The 9690-nt window shown below is 42.2% G+C and overlaps 1 protein-coding gene across 2 annotated transcripts in view; it reads right to left on the bottom strand.

Annotated features, from left to right (window-relative positions):
* Positions 1 to 9690, bottom strand: part of LOC135097186 (uncharacterized) — a 75381-nt gene extending 65691 nt beyond the window's left edge. Inside the window, exon 1 of one of the 2 annotated variants that reach the window (XM_063998957.1) lies at positions 9090 to 9690. The gene's annotated coding sequence lies outside the window, so the exon portion shown is untranslated. The remainder of the gene's footprint in view (positions 1 to 9089) is intronic. The other variant, XM_063998958.1, reaches the window with a different exon arrangement.

Below are 9690 nucleotides of genomic sequence, written 5' to 3'. Positions count from 1 at the left end.
GAATGTCTTTGAGGAGACATAACCACTCTGGAGCTCCCTGCCTGCTTCTGTCACGCCACACTCCCCATGAATGAATGTCTTTGAGGAGACATAACCACTCTGGAGCTGCCTGCCTGCTTCTGTCACGCCACACTCCCCATGAATGAATGTCTTTGAGGAGACATAACCACTCTGGAGCTGCCTGCCTGCTTCTGTCACGCCACACTCCCCATGAATGAATGTCTTTGAGGAGACATAACCACTCTGGAGCTCCCTGCCTGCTTCTGTCACGCCACACTCCCCATGAATGAATGTCTTTGAGGAGACATAACCACTCTGGAGCTGCCTGCCTGCTTCTGTCACGCCACACTCCCCATGAATGAATGTCTTTGAGGAGACATAACCACTCTGGAGCTGCCTGCCTGCTTCTGTCACGCCACACTCCCCATGAATGAATGTCTTTGAGGAGACATAACCACTCTGGAGCTCCCTGCCTGCTTCTGTCACGCCACACTCCCCATGAATGAATGTCTTTGAGGAGACATAACCACTCTGGAGCTGCCTGCCTGCTTCTGTCACGCCACACTCCCCATGAATGAATGTCTTTGAGGAGATATGTTTCAAGACACATCATACAATTCTGGATTATATTTTCAATAATTTTCTTAAGGGACTGGCACATGAATGGGCCTTTGTTTCTGCCTTTGTTGCTCTTCACCAGTGCCCATCTTACAAAAAAAAAAAAATAAATAAATAAAAAATAAAATAAAATAAAATAAAATAAATAAATAAATAAAAATCTTGAACTACTTGATTATAAAAAACACTTCTTATGAACACTAACATTTATGTTCTCCAGACTGTAAGGAAACGGATGTGTTATTCGTGAAAGCGTATCAGACAACGTGTCCTTGGATACACTCAGATGATTTTTTGATTCCTTGGCAATGAAAACGCAAAAATTTTACATCTTATAAACTTTAAATCCTCTTGTGTTATCCAGCTTATAATGAAACACATGCCTTATCACTGCTAACATACAACACGTGTTACTGTCACACTGCTTCACACAGACGATAAAAAAAATAAAATAAATAAATAAATAAATAAAATAGTAAAATCCTCTATCTTATGAACTTTAACTCCTGGTGTGTGATCCAGTTTATAATGAAACAGAAGCATCATTACTGTCAACATACAAGCACACGTGTCACTACCTTCACACAGATGATAAAATAAAAACAAACAAACATCGTAAAATCCAACATCCTACACACAGTAAAACCTCTTATGGCATCACATTATAATTGAACCTCCACGGTGTTGCTGGAAACGTACACAAACACGTGTCCTTCACCGCCCTCTCTTTTGTACCTCGGTCGCTTCTCGCCTAGGAGGTTCAATAAAGACTCCTCTCTCAGCGCTGGTCGCCTCATGGTCAGCCAGGAATGAACGAACACTCGCGCACCACAACTTGTGGAATCAATCTACATATGGAATACTACTTTCCTTTTTCCTTTGCATCGTCTCAGCTTCAATACATTCCCACGTGGGCATAAAGAGAAGGTAAATAATGATTGTAATGTTGCTGTGGATTCTGTTGCAGTTCCGTGAATTTGTCCAGCTGCATCCAGTGTGCCTTGCCACAGGTTTCATTTAGTTACTTTTTTATTTTATTTTTATTTTTTTTTCTCTTCTTTCTCTTCCTTATTATTATTTTTTTTCCATCATACCCTACTCTGCCATTCTCTGAGCTTCTCTTCATATGTTTTTATCTCTTCTCATATAATATTTCTGCTAATTGTTAGAAGTTTCTTTACTTTTTTATTTATTTTTTTTTTTTTTTTCCTCCTCTTTCTCCTACTTATTCTTTTCTTCCTCCCACACTATCTCTTTATACTTTTAACTTCTCTTTATACTCTTTTCTTTCTTCCTCAAGTAACACTTCTACCAATAACACGCCACGGTCTAACCTATTCCACATAACTACCCAAATATGTTCTCCTCTATCCTAATTAATTATCTAGCCATTGTTTCTTTCGTTCCACTTAATTCACAAGTAACTGTCCAAATATTAAATTACCATGTTCTCCTTTATCCCATCTAATTAACTGACCATCCTCTTGTATCCCATCTAACTACCCACTCACTGTCTCTTCTATCCTAACTACTTTCTCCTCTGTTTCATGTAATTAGGTAAAGTCTCCTTTCCTAACTACTTTCTCCTCTGTTTCATATAACTAGGTAAAGTCTCCTTTATCTCACCTTTCTTACAAGCAACTTTCTTTTTTTTTCGAATTCAGTTACCTAGTATTTCTCCTCTCTTCCACTTCAATGGATAATATCTTTCCTATCCCAACTAATTTACTAGCTATAGTCTCCTCCATCCAGCTAGTCTCCTCTATTCACTCTACTTAACCACACTCAATAATTAGCCACTCTCCTTCACCCGACTACTCGTAAACAAACAGGCCACGGTCTGCTCTATCCCTCCCAATCCAATCTTTACACCATCAAATCAACCATCTTGCCAAGAATTAAGATACCGCCCTCCCTATTTTTACAGCCCAGTAAAATTCATGACGGTAATCCCTACCCTCTCTAATTATCGGTCTTTTTGTCACCATTCCCAGTTTTATGAAGGGCGAGGCGCGTTGAGATGGGCGAAGCATCCGACCATAAGGGATTGAATTCAAGGGGTAAATATTGGCTAAGCTGTACCCTGGGAGACTTGATTATACCGATTGTGTGCTGAGTGCATTGGGTTTTTGATGTAGTGTTGTGAAAAGAGTTTTGTATTGCTGGTTGTGGTGGGTAGTGGTGGTGGTAGTGGTTGTTCTAGTAGTAGTAGTAGTAGTAGTAGTAGTAGTAGTAGTAGTAGTTGTAGTAGTAGTAGTGTAGTAAAACTGATGTATGTTTCATTTTTTTTTTCTACTGTACAATGAATAAATTATTTTTACTGTGTGTGTGTGTGTGTGTGTGTGTGTGTGTGTGTGTGTGTGTGTGTGTGTGTGTGTGTGTGTGTGTGTGAGGCACTCTCTCTCTCTCTCTCTCTCTCTCTCTCTCTCTCTCTCTCTCTCTCTCTCTCTCTCTCTCTCTTCTTCCTTTCCATTATTCGAATATCCTTTACAAATAACTAGTCATATATTTACGTAAAATTAGCCCAAGAAGTGGTGTCAAATTGTAGATCTCTGGGACAGAATACTATTATCAGAAAACTTCCTCCATGAACAGCAGTGTTTGGAATGCTAGCGAAAGGTGACTGTAGCGATGAAAAGGTTTAATGCAATTGTACAAATAAAGTTCTGGACAATATTCCTATTCTCTCTTTCCTTTGCCCTTGGAAGCAATTCTTAAGTGTTCTGAATGGAGACGTAGGGGGTAAAGGGAATAAAGGTCAGGAAATGACCACTTTATTCCTGACTAGTAATTTCGTAAGAAGGACAATACTAACTACCTCTTCTCTCCTTCCTGTGTCCATGGAACCAATTCTTAACACTGTTCTGAATGAAGATGTGAGTGGTAAAGGCAACACAGGTCAGGAAATGACAGCTTTGTTCCTGACTAGTAATTTCTTAATGGCTTCCTCAGAGGACTACAGAAGAAGAGCATAAATAAAAGTCTTTCTTCTCATGCCTTGTTCCCTTCACCTCCTGCCTCCTGTTTGTCACAGTGTCCTCACTAGTGTTCTCAACATCAACAATGACTGACTGTACCTATGAAAAGTTGTTGAAAGAGTAAGTTATCTAACTATATACCTTTGGAGTGTTGCTTTGACACACGTAATGGATTCTGATTGTGTATGAGAATGTGGTATATTGGTAAGGCAAGAGATATTGCGTGCAGGGACTGACACATTGCGACCTGAGATTGTGATGTAAAGTAAAATATTAAAAAGTAAAAAAAAGTTGGAAAGAGAGGAAGAGAAGTAGGGAAAAGAACCTAAGTAAAGAAGGAAAATATATAAGAAAAAAAGGGAAAAAAAATTATTAAATACTGACAGAAAAGAGAGGGCGCGAGCGCGCGAGCGATCGAGCGAGCGAGCGAGAGAGAGAGAGAGAGAGAGAGAGAGAGAGAGAGAGAGAGAGAGAGAGAGAGAGAGAGAGAGAGAGAGAGAGAGAGAGAGAGAGAGAGAGAGAGAGAGAGAGAGAGAGAGAGAGAGGAGAGGAGAGGAGAGGAGAGGAGAGGAAAGAGAAGAAAAGTGTAGAGAAGAAAAAAGTGAAGAGAAAAAAGTAAAGAGAAAAAAAGAGAAGAGAAGAGAAGAGAAGAGAAGAGAAGGGGAGAGGAGTTCTGTCCTCTCCTCTCATTAGGAGGTGTATCTTGACCGGGCAGGCTTGAAATGAGGGAAGAGACGAGAGCAGCAGAACAGAAAAGGAAGAAACTCTAATGAGAGAAAGGGGTGACTTTACTTATACAACTGCCGTTAACCTAAAAAATAAAGTGCACCTCATTCCCTCTTCGTCAAGACCACGCTGCCATGCATAGTGTACATCAAAACTTCCTTCTGTTGATTCACAAGTTATGGGTTGGCGGAGTGAACGTGCGAGTGGCAGTGTTTCTCTCCATCACATTCTCCTCTCCTGCTGCCACTGTTTGCTGTCTCGCTAATAATTCTGTCTTCCCTTCGACCCTTCCTCCTCCTACAAGTGTTCTTTTCAGACTTTAAACAGCTTCTTTCGTCTCTCTCTCTCTCTCTCTCTCTCTCTCTCTCTCTCTCTCTCTCTCTCTCTCTCTCTCTCTCTCTCTCAATTCTATACCCTTTAATATTTCCGTCGCATCCTCCACTCCATTTCTCATCTAATACACTCCACATCTTTAAATCTTCATAGACTAAACATTCACTGTAATCCACAGTGACGCAAAAACTTACACTTTATTACATCTACACATCTGTAATAACCTTTCATCATATTCTTTACTATCTCTGTGATGCTCCACACTCCACTCCACTCCCCACATGCACTCCACATCTCCGGTACACTCCACACTCCCTTCAATCCACACTACAGCAAAATTTTCCACGTCCAGACTAATTTTCCTCTTCGCTATCTCTTTAACGCATTCACTGTTACACTTTCTTCTTCCATTGCAATACAAAACAATTAACACTGCCAGATGTAATGCATGGAGTCTTTATGAGCATCTATAAGAAAAGAGGGAGGATAAAAAAGAACAGATTTGGCAATTTCTACCCAGTTTAAAGATTGACGTGGCTCCAAAACAAGTAAAGATGTTTCAGAGTCATTAGTAATTATGGAAACGTGTACCAAATTATAGTTAAATATAATTCATTCAGCTTCATACCAAAAACTATTTATCCTTCTCATCACTGCTTTCAGATTCTACTCTCTCTCTCCAGATTACACTAAAGCACAACTTCAAGCTTTAACTCATCACAGCACCCACATTCGCCTCCCTTCACCACCGCACCATCTCTTTTGTCAGGCCGCGCCCGCAGTTTTCCCATTTTTTTTTTTTTTATCACCATACACAAAACTATCGCTGCTTCTTATCTTCCATCTTCCTCTCTATCCTCCTATCTTCCTGCATCTCCTCTTCTCTCTTCCTCGCTATCCTTCTATCCTCGTCCTATACTCTTCTTCTTCCCCCATCCTCCTCCCTATCCTTCTCTCCTCTTCCCTATTTTTTCCCATTCTCCTCCCTATTTTTCTATCCTTCTCCTTTTCATCTTGTCCTGTCTCCTGTCATCCCATTATCTTCCCTATCCTTCTATCCTTCTCCCTATCCTCTTCCTCTCCTCCCTATGCTCCTCTTCTCCCTATCTTATCCTATTCTACTCTTCTCTAATATCTTCCCTATCCTCCTCCCATCCCATTGTCCTCCCTTCTCCCACTCCACCTGCCTATCCTTCTATTCTGTCCTCCTCTCCTCCATATCCCACTACTAATGAACCCTGCACCTCCTCCCATCTGGCTCCTTCCGCAGCTCGTCACCTCATCCATACCCGTCAGTCTGGCTTCCCTCCTCCTCCTCACCTGACGCTGTATTATCCCTCCTACGTTCTCTCCTTCGGGAATTGACTGATCTCTCTCTCTCTCTCTCTCTCTCTCTCTCTCTCTCTCTCTCTCTCTCTCTCTCTCTCTCTCTCTCTCTTTCTCTCTCTCGTGTCTGATCTATACCGGGTGTACAAATGCTGTTATTTTTTTTATTTACATGGAAAATCAAATCAAATTCCATATCTCTCATACTTGCGGGCTGGAGAGAGAGAGAGAGAGAGAGAGAGAGAGAGAGAGAGAGAGAGAGAGAGAGAGAGAGAGAGAGAGAGAGGCACATACTCGTACTAGCTAGTTACAAAAATTACACACGTATGATTAACACACCAAAAAAAAAAAAAAAAGTAAATAAATAAATAAGTAAATAAAAAAAACAGACGTATATGATTACTGTATAGACACACACACACACACACACACACACACACACACACACACACACACACACACACACACATGCACGCACGCATGCACAAAAAAAAACATACCTGCACATAGACGAAAAAACTGACGAATATGATTGGTAACTAAGCACGTACGAACGCACGCAGACACGAACACACGCACACACTCATCATTCCAAACACGGCCACACTCCCGCATCGTTAGCGCGCTGAGGTAATCAAGCAGAAGAGGGTTTCCTAAGCTTGTTAAAATCATGTGCAGACCTGTCAGTCTGGCTCCCCTCCTCCTCCTGCTTGAGAGAGAGAGAGAGAGAGAGAGAGAGAGAGAGAGAGAGAGATGGAGCAATTTTCCTCCCTCCCGCTGTGCCCTAAGCTACTCTCTCTCTCTCTCTCTCTCTCTCTCTCTCTCTCTCTCTCTCTCTCTCTCTCTCTCTCAATTCTATACCCTTTAATATTTCCGTCGCATCCTCCCGCTGTGCCCTAAGCTACTCTCTCTCTCTCTCTCTCTCTCTCTCTCTCTCTCTCTCTCTCTCTCTCTCTCTCTCTCTCTCTCTCTCTCTCAATTCTATACCCTTTAATATTTCCGTCGCATCCTCCCGCTGTGCCCTAAGCTACTCTCTCTCTCTCTCTCTCTCTCTCTCTCTCTCTCTCTCTCTCTCTCTCTCTCTCTCTCAATTCTATACCCTTTAATATTTCCGTCGCATCCTCCACTCCATTTCTCATCTAATACACTCCACATCTTTAAATCTTCATAGACTAAACATTCACTCTCTCTCTCTCCCTCTTCAGTTTCTTGACATCTAACCCTGATAAATATCCTAACTTAACCTATCTTGAAGTAAGCTAATATTACCTCGCCTTGCCTTGCCTTGCATTGCCAATTATCTTCAGTCAACCGTCAATCTCACGATTGCTTCAGTGTCCCCTTCAGCTGAGTCAGTAGATTTATTTACTCGAGAGCTCGTTTTCTTCCAACCTGAATGAATGAAGTGGCTCCGCTTGCCTTCGCTTGGCTTGGCGCTCTCTCTCTCTCTCTCTCTCTCTCTCTCTCTCTCTCTCTCTCTCTCTCTGTGTGTGTGTGTGTGTGTGTGTGTGTGTGTGTGTGTGTGTGTGCGCTAGGCGATCGAATGTGTGGTTAGGTTAGGCTGTTCCTCTCTCCATATTAAGCGATCGAATGAGTGAGTGAGTAATAATTAGGTTAGGGTCGATATTTAGTGAACGGACATTTCTTTTTTATGCATAATTACATCTGAGTATTCTTTGTAAGTTTGTCCATTTCTCTCCCTGTCTCTCGGCATCTCTGTCTACCTTATCAAATTCTTCAAATCTCTCTTCTATTCAGAAAATCTCTCTCTCTCTCTCTCTCTCTCTCTCTCTCTCTCTCTCTCTCTCTCTCTCTCTCTCTCTCTCTCTCTCTCTCTCTCTCTCTCTCTCTCTTTCAGTGTGTGTGTGTGTGTGTGTGTGTGTGTGTGTGTGTGTTCCGGGACAGCGGTGAACTGAGTTTACCCGCAGGGCATTTATGTTTTCTAATCCCTCAGGTCAGGACAGGAATGAGAGCGGATCTTCCATCAGCAAGCGAGGCAAGAGAGACGTCCTTTGCCTCGCTCAAGTGGGATCTGCGGGGCTCACTGCATTGCCTGAGCCACGCTACCCAAGCTCTGCCCCTCCCTCGCCTTGCTTTCCCCCACCACTCAATGGCAGACACTCAGCAGTTGGCAGTGCACAGTCAATAGGGAACTTTACAGTATTGGGAATATTCATGAGTGGGGATAGGTGGAAATAATATTATGTAGATTTAGTTTATACGTTTGTATATTGACTGCCACGTTAAGTCTGATAAATTTTTGTAGCTTCACTTGTTTTAAGTAAGCTCTTAAGAGCCTATAAGGAATCTAGCACTATTTGTCATCTTCTTGGTTACCTACGTAATAACACACACACACACACACACACACACACACACACACACACACCAGAACACAAGAAAATAATCCAAACTCCAAGAAGCTATCTGATTAAAAACTTACGACCATTTGGCTATAAAAAAAAAATCATGACCAGTGGCTATAAGGACAAAAAAACTTCAAACGACTAGTGATGAATAAAATAAACTTCATCTGAGTAAACCATCAAGACTGTGGCTTCAAAACATCCGTAGCATCACTGAACTAACGATAATACCAGCATGGAAAACCACAATTGCTAAGAAGTAAGCTAAGATTGTGATGGGCAGAGAAAGAAAGGAAAAGATTATGGGTAATTTGAGATCTAGTAGTTCCTCTATGCACAGATACAACAACAACAACAACAACAACAACAACTAAACACTTGCACGAAACAGTGACACTATTAAAATGAACATGAACAAGGAGACCAATTGAAATGTTGAGGCCAAGAGAAGGTTGACAAGTGGTGATTGGAGACGCTGCATCCTGTTTCCTACTAGTTTCTCAATGCACAAATAATAAACGTCGACTAAACAGATACGCAGAACACAGGGTGATCAGAAACACTGCAGCTTATTACCTTCCTTACTTCCTCTATGCGCAAGTAACAAGCAAGTAATGACTGAACAAATACGTAAAATATGGGTTGACCAAAAACACGCCAGGCTGTTAACCTTTCAGTTCCTCTATGCACAAATAATAAATAAACAAAACACATGCACACAAAATAGTGACTAGTACATTACCAACATCGACAGGAAGACACACCGATCAGAGCAGGGAGGGAATATGACGCCTTTAAGGAGACTGGGAGGCGATTCCAACACCCCGCGACTCTCCACGGCACAGTCTACACCGCCGCCCCGCAGTTCTCACGACCACTGCACACAGTAATGTTACGGAGGCACAATTACCGGGGAAACTAACACACGGGCCGTCACCTTTACGTCACCACGAGATAATGGAGAGGCGACCAAAAACTGAATGAGTCTCTTCGTTCAGTTTACAGCACACGGTATTGCTACGGACGCACAAGTACTGAGGAAACTAGTACGCGGCCGCCCGCTGTCTTGTAACCACGCGGCAGTGGCGAGGCGAGCAGGACTAAGGCGGCTGAGAGTTACAGATCCAGTGTCTCAGTTCGAAGGTTCGTTGTTTCGAGTATTTTTCACGCAGCTGAGCCAAATGTCCACGGTCTCACAGTGCGGGAAATATCTATCGCACTCTTTAGTGTGTAGGAGAATACGTGAATTAAGGATGAGGTGTAATAATTATCAGATCTCCAGATCTCAGTGGTCTTTATTGTCACTTGAGACTAACCCGCGCTGACTCGAGTCATACATTGAA

This window comes from Scylla paramamosain, unplaced genomic scaffold (genome assembly GCF_035594125.1).
Source record: "Scylla paramamosain isolate STU-SP2022 unplaced genomic scaffold, ASM3559412v1 Contig13, whole genome shotgun sequence".
NCBI lineage: Eukaryota > Metazoa > Arthropoda > Malacostraca > Decapoda > Portunidae > Scylla > Scylla paramamosain.
The sequence above is the reverse complement of the archived record's forward strand: the minus strand, read 5'-3'. Positions and strand labels throughout refer to the sequence as shown.